Below are 22,177 nucleotides of genomic sequence, written 5' to 3' on the forward strand. Positions count from 1 at the left end.
GTTCATTTTAGCGTATAAAATACATATAATTCTCATAACCTTCAGGTCAGCCAAGTTTTAATCCAAATAAACGAAGGAAAATAGTCTTTGTATACGTGCTCTTTTATGAAATTTAAAGCTGCAGTCTGAATGCCATGCATTGCTATAGTAACAATACAGTAACCGTTGTTATTTCTAAAAATGGCTGTTGTACTATGTGCCTTTTACGTTTAGAAAAAAGCAGCAAATTATACGAATTTAACGGTTTTTGACCTATAATTTGTTTTTTAATCAGTCTGGTTAAGCTTGGTTAGTCGACAATTAGTCGGTTTTGTCGGTAGGTTATTAAAGGTAATGAAAAGGTAATAGCATTTGAATATTTCCGTATGCATATTCAATTCAAGTCTCTTCAGTTTCTCTAACTAATTCTTCATGCAAATTGAACACCGGATTGCTATAGTTTGAAACGTGCATTAATTAAGAGCATGTTATTGTTTCCTAAATTGATTTTTGAGGTTGTAAACTCAACCCGGTGTGGTTAAACTGATATTCTACCTGTTCAATTCTTGTTTGAACAACTCGACCTTAACTTGAACCGCCCACACCAGTTATTCAACAATACTGAAGTCATGGTCACTGTTAATACCAATTCCATTGAACTGGAAATAGCATTAATGCTTTGAGCTCAAATAAGCGTATAATATACATACCAGACTTGCCTGCTCAAAAACCACTGGATGGTATGCGTTACAAATACTATTGCTATTGCTAATAAAATCGTACCGAACTAAAAAAATAATCATTTTCTTACCGTAACCCTGGCAACGTGCTTATTAACAAAGATGAACATTTTAAAGACAGATGGCCTTTGCGTTTTTTGCAGACAATGCAATGATGAGATTTTATAAGATAATTTTCACCGAAAAATTAGAGATAAAATATTAAAATCTCGTTACAGAATGAGATGTTGACAGGTGACACTCAATATTGGCACTAACAGAAAACAATGACTCGATTTCCATCAGCTATTAAGTCACCACTTGTATCTAATATCATCATCTGGTTGAAATCTGACGCTTAATGATTATGTGGGGGTTTCCTATTTGCGTGTTACTTAAAATAGATGATGACGGTGGTATAACATCAGAGGATGACTATTTATGAATAGACATGTCTAATAACATCGATATCAACGCTACCACTGACTACGATAAATGTAGGTGCTTCTATTGTCACTGACCATGACGCCAATACCAAACCACATCTGGTTTAATATTTAACATTTTATAATAAAATGTGTATAATATTTTTCTTGTCTTATCGTACATTTTAATATATTCAACATACAAACAATTGAAAGTATAATAAAATGTCAGATCATCCTATTTATCTGTTCAAAAAGGTACTGATAATTTGTGTTTGATTAGTGCGATATAATCAACAAATACATGTATGTGATATGTTCAAACAATATTTTAAAGCATCAAATATCCAGAATATGCTGGATATTCATATTAGAAGGATGTGTTTGAATAAACCGAATACACTCTTAAAATAGCGTTGTCAAATTGACCCCGTAAGTTGTTAACTATGCACCTTACCCCTAAATGGTCAAATCACAAGAAATGCAAGTTTACCGCCATTATGAAGAGATGTGTAACCAAACTCACACATCAGCTACAAATGCTTAGCCTACACATGTATAACCAAATTTGAAGCCTGCTATTTATTGCCATCAATATTCAAAGACGTTTTGTCATATTCATGATTACAGTGTAATGTATAATGGTTACAAAATTACATTGATTTTTAATTGCAATACATGAACAGTTTACAGATATTAATGTCCTTGAAAGTTTGAGTCATCGCGTAATTTAACAGTAACGTGTATCACATACGGAAAGATAAATTAATTAAAAAACAAGTAGCTTGCTTAATTCATTGTTCCATGAATATCTCTATCTGATACAACTGACCACATACATAGCGCTATAAAAGCTCGCTTAACTCTAGCAATCAGAGTTCAGACTTCATTGGTCACTGATATTCCATTTATCTTTAAACATTTGAAATTCTATAATTAAATTAAAACACAATTATACTGCAATTGAAATATTACCCTGGCCAAAATGTGTAGATCAAGTTACTTTATTGCATTCTTAATTTCATCAGAGCTTCCTTCAAATGTGAACCGTTTGCATGCGAATAAAAAATGGACTTGAACACTTTTGTGGAATATGTTAAAGAACTGATAACAATTTCGGCAGACAATCGTGTTTAGCGAACATAATTAAATGTGCAGTGAAGTGGCGTTCATGGATCAAATAGAGTACTTACGTAAGATTTTTCATTTGTATTTCTACATCATACAAAACATATTTTCACGTTGTTAAACTTAAAGATGTTATGTCTTGAGTTGTGACATTTTCCATCTGGCGCCGTTACTACCCGCTCCAAGTTACAATCGTGCCACAGAATACAAATTAATTAGTTTTCTCCAGATAACCCCGCTAGAGGTTTGATACAAATTTTCAATATTGGCATAATTAGTGAGTATATAGTTAAGTCCATCTCAGCAAAGACACAAATTAAAATTTTGTTCCTCATTACTATTTATCAATTTTGCTAACATTTTGCCGATTCGCTCATAATGCATTTAGATGCAAGAGTATGTCATAGCATTAGACACAGAAAGCTAGTTTAGTCAGATACAAGACCTTTCTTCATCAGTGAACCTATTTACTTTGTAATATGCAGGCTTTCTGAATTACAACGACAGACTAATTTCTTTGCCTCCGGTCTTCATGCAATTTAAAGACACATTAAAGCACACTCACTAAACACACGCATTACACAACTTCTAATGAAGCTAATTGGCTTCGCACTACGCTTAAATGAATTTGGCATTAAATTTAACATATCAATTTTTCCAGCTTACCTAAAATTAACTGAATTCTAGAACCTAAATTAAGTCAATTTGTTCGTAAGTTGTCAAAATAAATTGTACCTTAATGCTTAAATCTGGGATCCCAACGGATGTTTTTAGAATTCTCCTTAACATGCTTAATGCAAAATGCATCTCCACACTGATGTGGAAGAAGCACACAACTTTGTATGTTGCAATAGCAATATATGTTCTAGACAACATACAATGGTAAATTACATCTTAAGGGTGTAAGAATTGTGTTTGCCTTTGCAATTATATAGGTAATATAAAACGTGCCCGGTTAACTCATGCCACCACATAGGTCATTATTACTATTCCATAGCCTCCAGAGATATACTGCAGTATCAAGACCAATGAAATAGATAGCCTGAATAAACAAACTTATTTTTAAATGAATTGCAAAAGAAAGGTCCATTTTGTCAATCATTTACTTCAGTCGCCATCCAGCGATGAGTAATTGAATTTTAGCCAATCAATACATTATCTTCGGTAAGTTCTGCTTATGGGTCCATCGCGCAGCTTTGGCGATTGAAGTATAACATTTCAGCGTTAAAACGACATATGATAGGAGAAAATAACAAGAGAGAGTTACCTGAGGGTAGCTTGACTGCATGTGTTAATATTACATCTGTATAGGGTGCAAGGAGACTGCTAATATAATGTTGTTTTACACGAGCATGGCGACTCAGTGGGCTAGGTGGTGAACCCTTTTTACACGCAACTTATATTGGTATGATTTAAAGGCATGTTTTACATTATGATCGTGACTTTCAAAGAAAGCTGTCACATTTATCTAGCTTAAGAACATTTTGACAAAAATGCCCATTCTGTGTACTTCTTTAATGGTCGCAACTTATATTGACACACTGACAGGGGCGTAGTCAGGGAGAGCCAGGGGGTAGGCAAATTGCCCCCAGTAATAAAGTGGGGACGGCAAAGAGAAAATGTCCTTAAAATGACAAAAATTGGGACAAAAAATTGACATTTGGGTACGAAAATTTGGCTTTTCCCCCTCACAATAAAATCCTGGCTACGCTAATGCACACTGGTCTCCTCTTTCTTCACATATGGTTTTGGGCAGGTCATCCACATATAGTGATATTTCAAGATATTTTTGTAATTTCGCTTACTTTTGTACAACACAAGTGATGCCAATTGGTCACTTTTATGTTTCAATCTTCACAAATTAGCAATTAGCACGAGCGATTAGCTGATTAGTAAGAGTCACATTGCTCCCAATAGCCTTGCTGTGGATGATATCAGCTGTGTACGAATAGATAATTAAGTGAAGAACAAAGAAAGCTGAATAGAAGAGTTTGTTAATAAAAGCACAGCAATAGTATAATTGTATCAGCAGCTGTTTTAGACTCACCATGCAAATGTTACGTTGTGGTGTATACAAAAGATGTTGTATTTAAAGGTATATTTTCTCTCCCCCTTTCTCTCTCCATACACACCCCCACACATAAATCTTACCCTTTAATACACAGATAGGGCAAAGCCACCAACACACAATACACACCCCCTCCCCACACAGACCCTCATCCAACCACCCCACAACACCGTGGGCATAGGGTAACACACAACCCACCCCATTCATGCCATTTGATTGATTTCATAAATCTGGTTAAAAAATTCTGCCAAATTCATTAATCAAAATTAATAGCTTTGGTGCCCTATGTTTGGTTAATTAAAGTATAATGTAGATTGGGGGTGGGGGTGGGGTGGTGGTGTGTAACATTTATTAAACATTAATACTTACACGAACAAAATTGCTATATATCCATATCACTCAGGAAACAAGCACATAATAATATCCATTATGACCGTCACAAAAGAAGCAGCACTTTAATATACCAGGAGTCTTCAAACACTCCAACAACAAAGTTATCAGCACCGCCTCTGTGTGTATGCCAAATTATTAATTTCAACTCAAACAATTCAATAAGTAACTTATTAAACTGTTCACTGGATCCAATGTATGCAGTATATGAATAGCCGTATTATGGCTAATATAAATATGTATCAAATTTTATTCAGAAAACCCGTGAAGCATTAACATAAATCCACAGCTTATTATTCCAATATTATGTAGTGATTTCCATGTCACAAATAAGCAGCAATTGTCACAAAAACTCTGCAAACGTCGTCGTGTGTTGAGACAGACAAGCGTACTCTCTCTTGCTACGAACTGCGCACAGCCAAGCTACATTTGTTTATGAATGGTAATTATTTTTACGGTTGTGGGCACAGAATGGCCCGATTCATTCATGCGTATGTTGGCTTTTCCAGCATGCTCCTTGCGCTCTGCAAATGCAATCTGTCGTCTGCTACGATTGATGGCGGTTAAACAGAAAAAAAGTTAGTCCATGAATACAGATTTTTATTTTGAAAAATGACGTGATTTATTTTTTGTCAGGTCAATGAAAATCATTGTCACTTATTTCTTAACAAAAATAATAGATTAGGTACAAATATCAAACAGGCAATAATCATTTCAAAAATATGACAGAAAGTGTTAATGTGGTGAATTTGCTTGTGGTGTGCCAAATGAAAATAACAGTGTAAGTAGTACGCTAGTAGCTGGAAGCAAGATAACAGTGTGCAATGGTGGGCTGGACCAAGCCATTATCACGTAGGGGTTTGAACCATGCCTAAAGGAAGATGTATTTCAGATAATGGGATTAACTGTTTACCCCGTTTTAGATAAAATAAATATCACAGTTGTATATTTATAAAGCTGAGCACCGTACAGCTATATCAACACCACTGCTACTTTAATATAACTATCGTTTTGTCTTCTTCGTGGAACATAGCCTCAAGGAAATTAAATTGAGACAATGTTTACAATCTGTGACCTATGTCACTAACTTAATTTGTCACTCAACCACTTTTCTTTCAGTTTCACATTTGAATCACACATATATTAATTGGTTTTATTGTGAGACTTCAATCATTCTGAAGATAAATTGACGTTTAAAAAACGAATTAGTAACAAACCATTTAACTAATAACAAACATGCAATTATCCCTAAATACTTTAGTAGTCATGATAACAAAATGGAAGATTACCCAGAACAGATTTGACTGACAAGATAAGCAATAGTAGATGTAACCTTTTAGAAACAAAGAAGCAAACATTCGGGAGATCTGCTAAAGCTTATTGTTGTCTGGGCATTCCAATGCCATTTTTCAAGCGTTAGCAAATTTATTGCAACATATTGAGGCAAAACAAAATCATATCATACAATTATTTGAAACAATAAAAACATAAAGCTAATTATGGCTTGTGGTGCAGTGTGCAAGCCACTGTCATGTGGACACTCGTTTTTAGCTTTTGGAGAGTCCTTACTACTATTTATAATTAAATTTTATGTATGTGACGAAATTGATTCGTGGTCTCTTTCTCGATCGTGTCTAGGGCTCTCTTTACCTATATCTATGAAGAGGATTTTGACTTTTGAGAATAATAAAAAAAAACCCAAGATATTAAAATTGTTCACCACTATAATTGCTTCCATTAAAGTTTAATGGAGAAATCATAACTAACTGCTTCTCTTGAACACTGCAAGTACTTCCATATGTGCTTCTATATGGACTACATAAGGGCCAGAATGTGAATATATCATCAATATCATTAATGGTAGAATAATATAGCCGTTGTACTTGAATTGGGCTGATTGGATTCAAGTATTACTGGAGGCATCACCTTGGCGCGGACAGGAGATCTGGGCAGACATGGTAGAGTGAAGTTTTCATAAGTGGTGAGCGATCAGCGTGAATCTAATTATTAAATGAAAGGGTCATCTTCTAGATTCTGTCCAGAAGGCATAAAGCTCTAGACTAAGTAATAACTATCAGCATATGGTTTGGCTATGAAATTAATACACCTTATCAAGATTGCTAACTACACCTTATCTGTAGCTTATTAAATCCATCTGGTAAAGATTATTTAAGATAACGATTTGAACCAGGGTCATAGCAACACGTGAATGGTTCGGTTTGCTTTCAGGTTTTCGATACAAAATGTAAAATTGCATGTAAAAAACTTGGTACAACGACACTTTAAAAAAAGTAAAAAATAAATAAATAAATAAATAAATAAATAAATAAATAAATAAATAAATAAATAAACAAATAAATAAATAAATAAATAAATAAAGTGTAAAGAGGCAAAATGTAAAACTAAAACTAAAAACTAAAGCAACATGACATTGCTATCAAAACATGTTCTTGTATTGAATCACTTTTGATCCTAATTTTGAACGGAGATTATTGAATCTTTTATCAAACTGGTCAAATCGTTCATGTCCCCAAATTAAGTATCAATTAAATTATCCTTGATTATGTAAGTGTCAAATTATGCCTACTAGCGGTCACCCGTCTTTCGCGGTCAGGGTCTTTCGCGGTTGGTAAATTTTGTACATTTTGTGTACATGTAAATGTTTTATTAAATGTGATTAATGGTATGAGAGGAGATGATCATTTAGAACTTAGAAGTATAATATTTAGTATCGTTTCCATATAAATCAATGGCTTGAAATTGCAATTAGATCATGTCTTGTCCCTGTGGGATGCTGGTCGCTCTGATATTTAAGATTTTTATGCATTTGTTTCTACAGTACTTTTTAGCCCATTTTGGACACATTTGTTGTACCTTTTAGCTCATTTTTTATCATTTTCATCCAAGTTTGTCCCCCACCTTGAAATGTACCTTGCTGCCCCCGCCTCCTGCAAAAGTCCTGGCTATATCACTGAGCAGATGAACACAATTTTTTTCACATCCCTCTTGGCCCCCTGTGGCATGCTGGCTGATCTGATATTTTAGATTTCTATGCATTTGTTGTACTTTTTATTTGTTAGCCCATTTTGGATAAATTTGTCGTACTCTTTAGCCCATTTATGACAATCCCCCCCATGAAATTTGCCTCCTCCCCCCCCTCTCTCTGAAAAAGTCCTGGCTACACCACTGTGCAGCTGAAACAATTTTATTCACATTTCCTTACATTCTATTTCATATAAAGTTATGATCATACCTGATCATACATTATGCTGATAACATTAAACATAGCACTACCACAAAGCAGAGTAGGCCTATTCATGGTGTGGTTTGGCAACCCTGATTAATTTGTCCTTCAAAAGTTTCACTTTAACTATAGGTTCTCCATAAAAACACAGAATACATGCTAATGTTGATCAATTAGTTGAATAAACAATAGATGTTAATTGAGTTTCTACTGTGTCATGCCCGGGGTGTCATGTAATAGAACTTTGCTTCTACTGTGTCATGTAATAGTTGAGACTACAGGCATAATATCCTCACACCGATGACAGGATAGAAGGCCTAATTCAAGCTATGTCAACATTATTAGTGTATTGTGTTGGCGTGAATAATTTTAGCATGCAGGTGCGCTGCCACTGCCTTTGCTCTGCCTTTGAAACTAATTAAGATAATTTGACACCCTTAACGTAAACAAAAACAAAATTGGACGTTTTATTGGGGTGCGGACAACCTTACTCTACGCAACGCAAAAATCCGTTTTCCGAAATAATGTAAAACGTAAAAGTTTTTAGCCTTACAAATTCGCCAAACTCAGTAATTTATTATAGATAATGTTTGAATTATGCCTTTATGTGTATCAATGTTCGCATTTTTGCTTTTATTGAGTTTATAGATATACATTACCTGGTACTTAGTACGGTATAGGAGCGATACGTACGTCGTCTACTTAAAAAAACACCATCTTTTCATTTCAGCTTTCGTAACAAAAAGCATATTATGTGGATAATAATGGAAGTTACTTGCACTTTGAATCAATATGTAGGCTAGCAAAAACCGGCACTAAAACAAATAGACATCAGCCAGCACGAAATGTGATATCAGATGTCTAATAAAACACAAGCTTGAATATCTCAGACTCCGTGAATGCGCCACAATTTCCGACTGAGTTTTACCATGTTTACTGGGAATAACATTTTACCGAGTCTGTAGTAGTAAATCCGTACAAGTGGCTACTAGGTAAGCTTAGGTAGGGACAAAAAGGTAAATGTAACAAGTACCACTATTATCACAAACTTGCTCATCTACTAGGAGACAGTTTAACGCCAAAATGCTTGTACAACCATAGAATGACCTATGAATATGTATAGGCTACAAAAACTCATACACCAAAATAAAAGGTTTTTAGATATGGTTGTTAAATAGAGATTAATGAATTGTGCCATTCTAGATACGACTATTGTTGCTCGTTGTGTACTTTTGTAGCCTTCGATCGAGTCCATAATTGGAAAACTAAATCAATAATTATAGCAAAGTCATTTTGTAGCCATATACGGAATAGTGAAATAATAATGTACAAACATGATGATTGTTTGGTGTTCTTAAAACAAAGCTCAAAGATATTGAACTGTTTTAGATATTTTTATGAATGTTGTATAATTTTAAATCTGTTGATGTTTATGAAGTATTAGTTTTCCCAAGCAAGCATAGATAACTCGACTGAAATGGTTTAAAAATTACGTCACTTTCTGAAGAGATTTTTCGTCATATCCATGATTTAGAAGTCTGTAGCTACTATTAACAATAGTCGGGTCAACCAATCTCAATGCAGATTTGCTGGTCGAAGTGTTAACAACGTAGAAAGTCTTTTAAGTAGGCTTACCATGCTTACGTGTGTGAACTTTCTGGCATTGATTTGTACGTGTGTTTGCATCTTGAAAACATCGCCGTTAATACATTTTCTGGCACTTAACAACACCCTTTTGGATTGCCATTTTGTAAACCAAACACCATTATGGTGTTTTCGATTGGTCATCGACTCTCCAGAGGTATCAGCTTAAAAACTTCAGTTATCAACCAGCGAGGGATTCTTTATTTGATTTTGTCTGAGAAAATATGATGAGAACTTGGGCTTTCTGACAAAATTGTCCAAATAGATCTTCGGATTTTCAAAGAGTATTCCTCGACGCGGATACAGATATTGGAATTCTTGTTCTTGAATATGACATTTTGTTAAAACAACGTATGATTTTAAAATCTTGAAAACATATTAAATTCAGAAAACGTATGAACTGCGATGTTTTCAAGATGCAAACATCATTTGAAAATGATGTTCTTAAGCTTTTTAAGATTATTCTACATATCCAATTCAGAACTGATATGTGTCGCCCGTTTTAAGTAATATGGTTAGGAATTAGTACTACAAAACAAATAAAACATCGCATTATGAAACAATCAAAATTAGCATTCATTAGACAATCGTAACTATTATGAACTATAGTGGTGTAAATGGGTGTGTATGGAATTCATTTGAATATCTTGGTTGATTAAATCCTATTAGCTATGATGTTCACGCCACTAATTAACCCCAATTAACATGATTAACCGTTATGTCCAGGGATGCTGCACTTTTTCTATGCCAACAATTAACGCATATTACCTTACCATTTTATCGGATTTCTAGTGCCGTATATAATTATAAGATAGTGCTAACTGTTAACGATTATGATTTTTGTTATGCTTATTCAGCATTCAAATCAGAATAGGTGTCTCTCGTAATTTATATGGCAGAAAACACTACAAAACAAATGGTTAGATAAGAGTCATAAGACCTCACATTATTAAACCATTCATTTGAATATCTTGGTTGATTAAAAACCTATGATGTTCAAACTAATTAAGCGTAAGTCCAGGAATGCTGCACTTTTTCCAAACCGTGAGGGTAAAGGTATTTTGCGAGTTGCGAGTTGCGAGTACGAGTTGCGAGTTGCGAGATGCGAGTTGAAAATCTGCGAGTTGCGAGTTGAAATTTGCGAGTTGCCAAGGGCAGTTGCGAGTTGATTTGCGAGTTGCGAGTTGGTATTTGCGAGTTGCCAAGGGTAGTTGCGAGTTGATTTGCGAGTTGAGTTGCCATTTGCGAGTTGAAATTTGCGAGTTCCGAGGTTGAAATTTGCGAGTTGTGAGTTTACATTTGCGAGGTCTTCCGAGTTGCTAATTTGTCAAATTTTTACAGAAATTGTTTTACCCCCTATTGTTTTACCCCCTATATAGACCTTCATTGCCTGTGCTCTAGTTGCATGCACAACATTGGACATTACGTTGAAAATACAACCATCATCTATGATTCCCTGCTCAAAGCATACCTCAAGCTCAACCACATTATAGTGTTTGATTATTTTCAATTATATAATGAGATGTAGTGGGGTATCAAATTTTCCAGACAAAGGAATACAAAAGTTCAAACATGTGCTACTGTAAACATTGCTTAAATTGATCTGATTAATGTGATGTCAATTCCAAACAGTTTTTCTTCTCAAAATTAGACAAAATATAAATGTTCACCAGTTTTGTTATAAAAGAGAGCAGTCCCGTCAGAGAGTAGTGAGCTTTTTAAACAGAGGAGAAACAATATCAACACACTCACAAATATGTGAACTAAAGATTCATTTTGATCATGTTGATAGGTGACCTGACTCTATACAAAATATCGGAGATGGGTTGCAGTAACAGTTATCACTTCAAATTATTTTTTATGAATGGATGTCCTATTGAATTCCTCATCTATTTAAACAACACCTCTGAACTTGATCCCGCCACCTGGAAATCTAGGTGAAATGTGAACACAGAAAATACATTACAATATATCAGTTATAACATGTATGTAGCAGGTAGCACAAAGGTTTCCTACTGTTACATGTATGTACAATGTAGGATGGGGTATGTGTTACGCATACATGCACAACTGTGCAGTCAGGGCCAGATTTACCGATTTAAACACATGCACACATTGTAGCCGTGTACACTAAATAAATAAAAATAAATAAATGACCTTATTGATTATTAGCACACTTCAACAATTCCGCTAACATTAGGATATATCAGAATATTTCCGCTTCACCAAGTGCGCAACTGATGCGCAAGTACTGTCAGTGACTTAGATTGTGATTACCCCCCGCAGCTCCCCATTTTACACCTGGGTGGAGTAAAGCAATTGGGAATTAAGCTATCTTGTTCAACGACGCAACTCACTGGCCTCAGTGTGGCTTGAACCCGCAACCTTTCGATTATGATGCTCTCACCCGAGGCATGTGGCCACCGTGCTTCCCATACACTAATAGGATTGGTTCAAATTTATCTCTATTTGGAGTCTTTGATATTATGTTCATAACTTTCATTTTGAACATGGACTCGGACTGAATCAGGACTTGAGCCGGACTCAGTTCATATAGTTTGCTGGACTCGGACTTGGCTCAGACTTGGCACCCTGGTCTGGAGTCCGGACCTACAAAAGGACTCGGACTTGGCTCGGACTCAAATTTGAATCGACACGGTTCGACTCAGACGAGGTAGACTGGGCACAAGTCTAGGTAATTTATAACCTGTTTGTGCAGATGTGAGAGAATCAATGATGCATGACACCACTAGAGCTCTTTCCTGTTATAGGCCTATTAGGCCTCGTATCCATAGGCTGTTCCCTTGTGGCGTGTGCGCTTGTTCCGTGTTTACTTTTTCCCATGTGACCTGCCACACAGATAACGAACCTTTGTTTTGCTTAGTGGCCGCTACGGTTCGTTGTCTGTGTGGCAGGTCACATGGGAAAAAGTAAACACGGAACAAGGGCACACGCCACAAGGGAACAGCCTATGGATACGAGGCCTTATATAGGCTATATGTAGCACAGGCTCTGTGCTGTACTCTGATACCTATGATGATCCATGATATATTCCACCAATAGTAGCCCTCGCTATAAGCTCGGTGATCGCTTCACTCACAACCAAGATGAACGCAACCCAGCTTGATAGTATACTACTAAAGCAACAGAGCCCAAAAGTAGTGCTACACAATGTGTACTTGTAAAACATCACCACAAAGTCACCTGTAACTTTAACTTTAAAGATATCGGCCTATCATACATGTATCATAAGGAGAAATATTTTCAAAGCAACTGTCAATACACTCAACGCAAATCATCTCGAAACTCTTCTTAGCAACTCACAAAATTTCAACTCACAACTCACGAAATTTCAACTCGCAACTCGCAAATTTCAACTCGCAAATGTCAACTCGCAACTCGCAAACCAACTCGCAACTTCCTTTGACAACTCGCAAATTTCAACTCGCAACTCGCAAATTTCAACTCGCAACTCGCAAATTTCAACTCGCATCTCGCAACTCGCAACTCGAACTCGCAACTCGCATCTCGCAACTCGCATCTCGCAACTCGCAACTCGAACTCGCAACTCGCATCTCGCAACTCGCACTCGCAACTCACAACTCGCAACTCGCACTCGCAACTCACAACTCGCACATTATCCACACCCAACCGTGAGCACCATCAACCAAAAGCAAATACCTTCCTTCCATAATAGACATGCTTACCTGACAGTCACTAGCGACACAGTTCTTTAACCCGCAATATGAATGTACAAACACATGCGGTAAACTCATCCTTAGCAGCCAGAGGTCAAATTGGAAGATTTTATTTGTATAATGTAGGTTATATTAAACTGGGGTAACATAAATGATTCTGTTTGAGCTCATAGTCTCAAGAAAAAGAATGAACAGTTTACCAACCCAAAGTGTTACAATTAAGGTGGCTGTATCGGCTACGGTGTCATGCTCAGAATTCCTTGAAAATGATATAAACTACGCAAAAAAAGTTTCTTTATGGTTAGAAAATGTACCCACTATTAAAATCTAGCTGACTAATTTTGTAAGTTTGCTAAATATTCATATGCGGGGGATTCTCCTGCGCATTTTGACACCTCAATCACTACACTTCGACACTCCTGAGAAAAGATATGAACGTTTAAGTAACACAAGGTCGAAAAATAAAAATTGCAAAGAAGCCTATTCAATGGTTTTAGAGCTGATTCACCGATCGAAGACGGTTTCATTATTCCCACCTTTTCAATTTGAAATGAAAGCATTTTCCATGATGCATGTTGGATAATCCTTTGCTTATTGTGCAAATGAATGATCAAAGACAAAGGTACAGTGGGTACTAAGACATTTACGTTTTAAGAGATGGGCTTGGAAAAGGGATTCAAAACAGGTCATGATTACAGCAGTTTGGAAGATACTGTATGTTCAATATGTTACCAAAACAGAAGGAATTGAAACTTGAGTGGCCCTCCAGAAGCCCTGATCTAAACCTCTTGGAGAACCTTTGGGATCAGCTCAAGAGACGAGTCAACAAGAAGATAAAGGCAGATACAACTCTGGTGGAATTGCGTCGCATCGTTATCAATGAGTGGAACGGGATTGAGCAAGGTAACATTCGACGCCTCATTAGGAGCATGAGACGCCGCATGGCTGCTGTAAGGGAAGCCAAAAGTGGACACACAAAGTACTGAAAGAAATAAAGAGATCAATCTCAAGTGAAGTTGGAAGCGGCAGTATGATGCCTGAAATGTGCTCAGCAAGTAAACAAATTAATGTTATCCGTATGTTTGTTGTTGTTTGTGTGTGTGTTTTTTTTAATGCTGAAAACTTGAATAGGCCTTTTTGCAATTTTGATTTTTCGACCTCGTGTTACTTAAACATTCATATCTTTTCTCAGGAGTGTCGTAGGGTAGTGATTGAGGTGTCAAAATGCGCAGGACGATCACCCGCATGCGAATATTTAGCAAACGTACAAAATTAGTCGATAGATTTTAATAGTGGGCAAATTTCCTAACCATAAAGAAACTTTTTTTGCGTAGTGTAGGATGTGTGTATTGATGAGAAAACCTTACTTGCCAAGTTTTAATTTTTTCCAACAAAGCGTTTTTGAGTTACGCAATTTTTTGTCATCTCAAAATCCCATTGAATTACTACAGGGAAGGGCTTTTGGCACTTTGCCAATTTCTCAAAATAGCAACATTTTTGAAAACAATGATTTTATTAAAACTGATTTTTCTCTCCTTTATAGCAGTTGTATATATAAGTTTTAAGTTTCATTTTGCTGCCAATATATCACAGAATAATACAAACCAAGTTTATTTTCTGACTTAGTATTACTTAATTATATATTTAACAGGAATGTTGGTACTTTTTTATGTTTTTTTGATTTTTTTCTAGAAACACTAAATTACCTAAATTCTAGGATTTTTTTAGCCAACAGGGAAGGGTGCTATGGTTACCAAACTTTCAGGGATGGTAAATAAGATTAATATCTAAATTCTCTCGTCAGTTTTTTCCAATTAAGTGTTTCTATTTTAAGCTACAGTGTTTTGAACATTCCTAAAATTAAAAATGGAAAAATAATTTTTTTCAAAAAGTAAACACTTTATCCAAAAAAACTGACGAGAGAATTTAGATATTAAGCTTATTTACTATCCCTAAAAGTTTGGTAACCATAGCTCCTTCCTAAGTGGGCAAAAAAAATCAAAAACTGTCAAAATTAAGGGAATTTTCAAAAAATAAAGAAAAACATAAGAATTGTTACAATTTTTATAAGACTCTTAAAATAGGTGGGAAAATACTTTTCTTTGTTATGTTAAAGATTTAAATGAATAGACCTGATTGATCAGACACAGGAGCTATTTTTCTGCAAGGGTGTTGTATCCGAGACAACAAATAAATACAAATCACGACCGGCACACAACTCAACTTGAAAAAAAAAGCAAGGGAATGTGCCGACATGGGTCCCCATTACCTACTTTCTCCTGCATGATGGATTTACATGCGCTGCTTTAGTTCGCATTTTATGCTTCATTGATTTTTCGGACTTTATGTTGTCTGTCTATGGCATTCATAGAATTTGTAACCTTATAAATATCGAATATTGTATTTAAGCTATAGACTTGTCTGTGAACCATCAAATGGGTGCCACAACTTTACACGCTTTGCGTTTCTGTGGCATCCACATCTCTCACCCCACATTATTAAAATGTTATTTTGTAATATTAATATTGGTATCTCAATTGTAAGTTATTTGGCATTGCATTGCTACTAATTTATTACAAAATGTTTTTTTTTTCTATATCATGTTATTTATATGTATGTGTGTTGAGATGAAAATAAAACTGAACTGAACTGAACTGAACATAGTCTCACTTAAGGGCTCAGATAGCAACGTTTGCATAGTATTTTTTCTAGGACATCAGACATATCGAATCGCATTCTGAATATGAAGGATGTCCTTCTGATATTAAATCATTTTGATTTTTTGAAATTCGAATATCAAAGTCGAACAGCGTCATACTTAACTCATATAGCAACAGTTCAGCTATGATATTTCATGAGTCTTTTTGTGTTCAATTTTCTCCTAAGTATTTGAATGTACATTACCATACTATTGCTAGGGTTATTTGTTCTCTATACTGTAACGCATTTATATATAGATAGCACTAATGGGTTTTACGGACTGTTATGTCAAAAACATTGTATTTTTAAATTCAGTATTGTGACAATTAGCATGGAAAAGAGTCTTTTCTTTCTCGCGATAGTTCGGAGGACTAGAAGATCATACAAAATAAATCCCTTTATTACAACTTTGCAAGTACAAACCTTTGGTAAATTAAACTATGAATATGTTGCTCTTAAAAACGGGACTCGACTCATCCATTTCATTCACAGCTGTCATACCAGTATTGTGTTACTGCACTGACATGCCAAATAACCATATTGTTTTGTCATAATAACGCTATTTGTATGACATATATATCCACACCTAGCCATTTATCAAGTCTCACTTACCCAAAAATAAAACCTCAGCAGTCACATCATCATTCACATGAAATAGTTCTATTTCTCCAGCCACATACTTTCGGCAGATTCGTAATGAAAGAGTGTTGATTATTCTTTGTTTATTTTTCTAAACAAGCAACTGATATTCTCCAAACATTGCACCATTAAATTGGCACCCTTGTTCAGTCAAACGAATGTTCTTAACATCGAACATTGAAAATGTTGTTCAACACCTTTCTATCATGCCTATCAAAAGTAAATAAACTTTAGCTTTTAAATCTGACGCAGCATAAGATTCCACAATATACTGGAGTGCTCTTGAACAGACCGAATATGCCAAATGTGAAGATTCCTTTTGCCTTACAGCGCTGAAATCAAAATACCAAATCAGATTCCTTTTGATCTAAAAGCTTTTTTCTCCTTCGTAAGAGCCAAATAGAAATAGTGGGTAAAAGCTTGCGCCGAGTTAAATAGAAATGGTGGGATTTATGTGTAATACCGAATTTGTGCGTCCGTGATGTCAAAGATATTTCAAATCGTACGATTTAAGTTGCATTTGATATACTTCTCTGCAATGACAGAAACCTCCAGCCACTTAAAGCAATATTATAACATTTTCAAACAAAATAGATTAGCATTTCTTTGCCATAAAATGTTAGCTTTTACTGTCAGATATATCCCTTTTATTTTTGAGCCGAACAACTACGGCAAAGCAAAGAAAATTGGAATTTACTACCAGCGCACATGTCGCCAATACGTACCACTCCTTCGGTCATGTTGTGGTACGACCCTTTGTTGTGTATATCACCGTCCTGCACGCCGTGTACGTACTGTGTGTTATGAACATCGTGTATGCGTTCGACTTATAATTCCATCGTAATAATAAAGCGCCGGTTCCGGCGTTTTATTCAAAATCTCGGATTTTGACAAAACTACAGCACCTAGAGTCTTGATTTTTGCAGGATATATTGGTTTAATAAAGTACAATTTAATCATGTAAAAAAGGAATTTTAAAAATTCAGTGAGGGCGTCTTCCTCAGCAAATGTTATAATATGGCTTTAACACATACTTTTGTCATGTTGATTGTGGTGGACAAGACGTTGATAAGTACTTTTACAATTCTCGCTATTCACAATAAGGGCGCCGCCAGCTGGTTTGCGATGTAATCGTGATGTATCATGGGAAAAGGTCGACATCCAAGTCCGCGCAATACGAATATTACCATGCTATTACATAGGAACACGTGACAATATTTTTTAGTTTGTCAAAATAAAGGTGTTACACGCGAATCGATACTCAATAATACTTAATAATGTGATTTGAAATGTGCACAATTAATTTGTTCTCTATCGATTTGCGTGTAATACCGTTATATTGACAAACTAAAAAATATTGTCACGTGTTCCTATGTAATAGCATGGTAATATTCGTATTGCGCGGACTTGATGTCGACCTTTTCCCATGATACATCACGATTGATTATCGCAAAATCCGTTGGCGGCGCCCTTATTGTGAATAGCGAGAATTGCTCTTATTTACCTGACCTTTCAAATTTGCAAGAGCATTCAGAGATTTTTGATAGACTCAAATTTGTTAAAATGTCATTATTTTCATCAAACTTTTATGTTCCACATCCATTAATGCAAGAAAAAGAAACAAAGTAATAAAAACATATTATATTTTAATAGAATAGGAAGTACAATGAAATTGAATGAAATCCAGATTATTGTTAGTTTTCTTAACATTTTAAAACATGTACAATAAGATCTCACCAAACATACAATTTCTGATCAAATATTTAAACTCAAAACATCGCTTTTGAAATATTTGAGGTCATTGTATTCAACTACACTAGATAATCGACATTTGAGATCATCTTGTACGACACACTCATAAAATTAAGTGATATGGATGTACCCTTTATTCGGTACCGGTTATGCTAACAGCAATATCGCATCCATCATTATTTTTCATCAACTTGTAATAATTTTACTCCATCATTATTCATCTGCCTATGGTCAATTCCAATAAGGAATTGATGGAAGCATGGAGCTTAAGAAAACGGGTAAGTTGTCATTGTGGAAAAAAGCGATTGCACTACAATGATACAAAATATTTGCTGAATTACACAACATTTGTTACAATAATCATATATGATGCTACTCCCATGCTACTATCGGAAAATTGTAAAATTTTGATATTTGAGAATAATTAAAATTAATCACCACAGATCCCCAATATGTAGTGATATCTAAACTTTCCCGGCCCAGGAAACTTCTATTTAGGAACTTTTATCAAAGAGCAGTACCAGACATTTATAAAAATGCACTCATTTATTCTTATCTTTATCACCCCTTTCTTTACTACTTACTTGACCGTATACCCTTAAACTCAACTGAGTTTGAAAATGGGTCGCTTCGTTTTACCCTGTCATTGCTTGGGGTTAATGATTTAATATAAATTCAGTTGTTGATGTGGTTGTCACGTCAGGTTGGCATTTTAGTATTACCATCATGATGAGGGCGTCGTAGCACTCACATTCTGTAATACTAGTAACTTTGCCACATTCATGACATTGCTAGCAACTTGCACGATAATTTCTCTACGATATAAGTATATAAAATCAATAGTCATATATCTCATTTTCGTTTAAAACAAAAGTTATAAAAATATTCATTTCACAATATTACAGGCTGTCATTATACACTTATCTATAGCTTAATAATCCATCTGGTAAAGAGTATTTAAAATAACGATTTGAACCAGGGTCATAGCAACACGTGAATGTTTCAGCTTAATTTCATGTTTTCTATTGTAGAAAAGGTACAAATTGTGAGTTGTGGCAAGCATATTGTACTTTATCGAGTACTTTCACTGGAGAGTGTAGAGCTTGTGAAAGTGTAGAACTTTCACTGGAGAGTGTAGATCTTGTATCTTGTATCTTGTATCTTGCTTGGTACAAAGCTCTTTCAATTTTAAAATGGAGAACAGTAAAACTTTATCGATAAATTAACATAATTTTATACTGCACCGGCACTAAAACAAATAGACATCAGCCAGCACGAAATGTAATATCAGATGTCTAATAAAACACAAGCTTGAATATCTCAGACTCCATGAATGCGCCACAATTTCCGACTGAGTTTTACTGGTACGAACGTAATAGCATTTTACAGAGTCTGCAGTAGTATATCCGTACAAGTGGCTACTAGGTAAAGACAAAAAAGTAATGTTACAAGTACTAGGACACAATTCCTTAACGCCAATATGTTTGTACAATAATAGAATGACATTGTGTGTAGGGTACAAAAATTCATACACCAAAATGTAAGGTTGAGATATGGGTGTTAATGTCAGTTAATGAATTGTGGCATTGTAGATGCCACTATTGTGGCTCGTAGCGTACCTTTGTAACCCTCACCGAACATTTGAGGGTGTTTGATCATGTGTGATAATTAGAAAACCAAATCAATAAATACATTAAAGAATATTTGTTTGTAGTCAAATATGCATTGAAATATGTACAAACTAGACGAATTTTTGGTATTTAGTGATTCTTAAAAGAAAGCTCAAAGAGATTCTTTTTAATTAAAAATATATGAATGTTATTATACTTTTAATCTGTTGATGTTTGTGAAGTATTAATTACGGGTAGTTGTATAGATAACTCGACTGAAATGCTTTAAAATTACGTCACTTCCTGAAGAAATGTTTCGTCATATCCATGATTCAAAAGTTTGCAGCTACTATATATTATCGATAGTCAGGTAAACATGGTAAACCAATCTCAATGCAGATTTGCTGGTCGAAGAACAACGTAGAAAGTCTTTTAAGTAGGCTTACGTGTGTGAACTTTCTGCCGTTGATTTGTACATGTGTTTGCATCTTGAAAACATCGCAGTTAATACGTTTCTGGCACTTAACAACACCCTTTTGGATTGCCATTTTGTAAACCAAACACCATTATGGTGTTTTCGATTGGTCATCGACTCTCCAGAGGTAACAGCTTAAAAACTTCAGCTATCGACCAGCGAGGGCTTCTTTATTTGTTTTTGTCTGAAAGAGAAAATTGTCCAAATACATCTTAGATTTTCAAGGAGTTTTCCATGATGCGGATTCATACATTGGATTTCTCGTTCTTGAAATGACATTTTGTTAAAAGCATGAAAACAGTGATCGTATACAATGGTATATGGTTCAAATGATGTTTGTACATGCTTATTCCGCGCTTTACGCGCACTAGCCCATCAAATACACATTTTCACCACATTTTAAGCTAAAATTGTCTGAGCGTCCCTATTATACCGGCACAAAATATGCTCACCCCTTCCCTAGATGTTAATGCTTTATTCAGAGTATACTACAGCATCATAATCAGAATCAGTGTCGCTCGTTTAATTGATATGGTTAGAAAGTACAAATAGCCAGATAAGACCTCGCACTATGAAACATTGTGCAAACTCAATATTGGCATTCATCTGACACACATAACTATTATGATCTATAGTGGTTCAAATGGATGTGTACGTAATTCATTTGAATATCTTGATTGATTAAAAACCTTAGCTATCATGTTCAAGCTAATTAAGCGTAAGTCCTGGAATGCTGCACTATTTCTATGCCGTGGGCACCATCCTCTACCAAAAGTAAATACGATGAGCTACCTGCCTTCCATCATGTCCATTAGACGTGTTACAATCCCTTGCCTGACAGTCACTAGCGGTACAGTTCTTTAACCTGCAATATGAATGTGCAAACACATGGAATAAACACATCTTTAGCAGTCAGAGATCAACTTGTTAGATTTTATTTGTATATATAATGTACGTTATTAAGCTGAGCTCTCATAGTAGGTTGACAGAGTGATAAAGGGGATGTATTTGTGTGTCTATTGAATCTGGATTGGTTCGAACCCATAAAGGTTTGCCGCAATCCATAATATTCACATGGGGACTATGATGACCGATTCGAAACTGCTCATTGTGTTTACATGGCTCAGTAAAATTCATCGGTCGACACTTATGCCATATTTTATGTACTTTACTGACACGGAGCATCAAAACTGTTTTAGACGGAGCATTTGAAACTGTTTTAGACAATTTTAAATTAGGGAAATCGCAAAATCATCTCTTACACGCCTTTAATGACCCGTTCTATAAAATATGGTCTATATTTGTTTTAATGTGAACATCAAGTTACATTAGAAATGCTTTACTTACCCTGTTTTGATCACTCATTGTTTTGATATGTTACTTACGAAAACTGCTAGATTTACATTACTGTAGCGATCTTGCATGTTAGTTATTGTTCAACTATTAAAGATTGTTTTTTACAAAACCAATAGTGGTGAAATGATGGTAAAAGTCACAATCTGACGTTTCATCCGTGTAAAAAAAAGTTTATTCCTGCAAGTTAAAAGATTATTTGTATGACACCAATATTGATACAAAAGCGCGCGCTATCCGTCACGTTCGTTACGCGTTACGAGTCAATTGCTGCGTAATTATCCGAATAGCATCACTGCCCCCAATCCAGCCACGGTATAATTAGTCTTATGTACGTTCAATGTGTTTCAAAA

At 35.3% G+C, this 22,177-nt stretch overlaps 1 protein-coding gene across 1 annotated transcript in view; it reads right to left on the reverse strand.

Annotated features, from left to right (window-relative positions):
• The window catches only part of LOC140155798 (tetraspanin-9-like), a 51,049-nt gene extending 45,730 nt beyond the window's left edge, over window positions 1-5,319 (reverse strand). The window contains exon 1 of the mRNA XM_072178763.1: window positions 4,689-5,319. The gene's annotated coding sequence lies outside the window, so the exon portion shown is untranslated. The remainder of the gene's footprint in view (window positions 1-4,688) is intronic.
• Between the last annotated feature and the right edge of the window lie 16,858 nt (window positions 5,320-22,177).

Source organism: Amphiura filiformis, chromosome 6 (assembly GCF_039555335.1).
Source record: "Amphiura filiformis chromosome 6, Afil_fr2py, whole genome shotgun sequence".
Taxonomy (NCBI): domain Eukaryota; kingdom Metazoa; phylum Echinodermata; class Ophiuroidea; order Amphilepidida; family Amphiuridae; genus Amphiura; species Amphiura filiformis.